The following is a 2702-nucleotide window of genomic DNA, read 5'->3' as shown; positions in this document are numbered from 1 at the left end:
CCTCCTCCTCCTCCTCCTCCTCCGTTCCTGAGAAGTTCAGGCAGGTCCCAACCCCTCCTCTGTTAAACAAAAATCACAGAATCTGAAGTCTCTCTGCAGAGATCCTTTTTATTACATCATTTAAAACCAACTGATGAGGTCAGGGAGGAAGAACTGGATCCAGACTGACTGAGGTTCTGGACCCGGTCCACCCAGATACAGATTCTTAGTGACAATTTTATAATCTGTGATAATCTCAAGAAACAGTGCTGAACTATCTTTAACTGATTAAATCCACTTTATTTCACTTTAATCTGATGGTCAGACCAGAACCTGAATACTGCTGAGTCATCGTTGACCCGGGTCCAACAGGTTGACCTGTAAACCTGCTCTCATTGTTCTGAGGAGAGGTCCGGGTCTTTGGTTCTGACCTGTTTGCAGGGTCCAGGGTGTGGCGCCGCCCTGGAAGCATTCCTGGCTCGGAGCCAGCAGAGGCTCAGAGAGGAAAAACTAAACCGGTTCCTGCTGGACCTGAACAAAGACGAGTCCTGGAGGAAACTTTTTATATCTTAAAATATAACTGATCAGTTTTGAGGCACGTTGGAAACACACTGACTCACGGAGCGACGACAACAACAATTCCTCACATCAGTTATATTTCATGTTGGTCACAAACACAACAACAAACCTCTCAGATCTTTGTAACCAAGCAGTCAAAGTGTTGGATAAAAACTCTGAGACACCATCATTGTCATGAACGAGGAAAATATAAAATGTTAAACTTTAATAATTTAGTTGTGTATTCCAGTGTGCGGCTTGTTTTTAAAATGGTGAATAACACTGCTCCTCCTCCACTAAAACATTTAGTCCAAGTCTGATCTGAGCAGCAGGTCAGTGAACAGGAGGAAAACCTACATGTACTTCAGTATTAGTATTAGTATTATTACTCAGTATTTACAGACTTTTCATTGAAAGCATCACAGAACAGAATAAACTTCCTGTAAATGTTAAACTTYCTGCTGACCTGAAGGATTTTACTGATGTCAGGAAAGTGCTGCTGGAAACCATCAGTGTTGAAACTGTTTGTATCAGTGGTTGATGAACAGATCAGCAGGTACAACTGTTTGTWCTGAAGTACTTTATGATGCAGACTGTAATTACAGTTATTGTCTTTATGACTTCATACAGTGACTGTGTTTAGAACTTTGATGGATTATTGTTCCATGTCTTGATTTTAGATTGTGTTTTGTTGTTCAGGACCACAGATCTGGTGTAAAACATCTTGTTTATGTTTTATTTGCACACTGTCCCTGTTTTAAATAAAATAATTCTAAAAAAAAGAGTCCTGCAGACCTGGAACAGGTCTCTGTAGAGACAGGCAGCACGGTGGATCAGCGGTTTGAGCTGATGTCTCACAGCAAGAAGGTTTCAGGTTTGAGCCCCGGTTTGGACTCCGGGTCTTTCTGTGTGGGGGTGTCTCTGGTGTCCTCCCTCAGTCCAGAAACCAGATGTTCAGTTTGACCTCAGGTGTCCATGAAGGAGACACCTGTCCTCTCAGAGGGACAGGTGTCCATCAAACCTGTCCTCTCAGAGGGACAGGTGTCCATNTGGTCTGACCCAGGAGGAGGAGGGGATCCGAGCCGGACCTGGACCCGGTGGTCTGACCCAGGAGGAGGAGGGGAGCCGAGCCGGACCTGGACCCGGTGGTCTGACCCAGGAGGAGGAGGGGAGCCGAGCCGGACCTGGACCCGGTGGTCTGACCCAGGAGGAGGTTTGGATCCTCTGCTTCGTGAGGAACATAAACTGTATTATTTCCAGCAGTTTAAATTGAAGTTTTATTTTTTCATTTCCGGTTGGGAAATAAAAAGACCAGAAGTTAAAACCAGTTATTTAATTTTCAGTAATTTTTATTAAAAAAAAATTTGTTCATTTATTACAATTAATGATTGTTTCTATCTACAGATTGTTTCATTTAAATTTAGCTCTTTTCATTTTTGTAATAAATGAGAAATATTAGTTTTTATTTGTCTGGTTCTGGTTCTGCTTTATTTGGACTTGCTCTGAGACGGGCCAGAACCCAGAACTTTAACTCTGCCTCCAGCTGCTCTCGGTGGTTCCGGGCCCATGATCCCTCCCTCGGTTCTTCATTTCCCCCTCATGATCCCGGATCAGTTCTGTCCTCCTGCAGACCTCCTGCTGCGCCTCCCTCCTGCTCCTGACGGGCCCTCTGACGTCTGCAGACCCCTGATGTTCCCCCTGGTCCTCCTGCCTCCCCCAGAGGTCAGAAACCAGTCTGCAGGACTCAGGTACTCCTGGTTCTGATGGTAAACATCTGCACGTGTTTTCAGGACTGCAGGCCGGTCCTCCTCCTCCTCCTCAGAGGGTCTCGGTCAGAGGTGAAGTTCAGACCTGCTGCTCCCTCAGACATCCTGACCCGGTTCTGCAGATGTGATGGTCCAAACAGCTTCATGTTTGTGTTCAGAGTTAAAGCTGCTAAAGTTCAGAATAAATCCTCACAACGTCTCTGAGCTGCTTCAGAACAAACAGAAGAATCAAACTTCACTGTAAAGATGAAGTACGAAGAAGCTGAAACTGAAGCAAAGCAGCTAAAAATAAAAAAATCACTAACAAAAAGTAGCTTAAAATACTCAAACAGTAGCTAAAGTAGCATAAGAAGATAAATTAGAGTCTGAACAAAGTTTATAAAAACATCTGAGGAAAAT

Source organism: Austrofundulus limnaeus, unplaced genomic scaffold, assembly GCF_001266775.1.
Source record: "Austrofundulus limnaeus strain Quisiro unplaced genomic scaffold, Austrofundulus_limnaeus-1.0 Scaffold440, whole genome shotgun sequence".
In the NCBI taxonomy this organism is placed as follows: domain Eukaryota; kingdom Metazoa; phylum Chordata; class Actinopteri; order Cyprinodontiformes; family Rivulidae; genus Austrofundulus; species Austrofundulus limnaeus.
The sequence above is the reverse complement of the archived record's forward strand: the minus strand, read 5'-3'. Positions refer to the sequence as shown.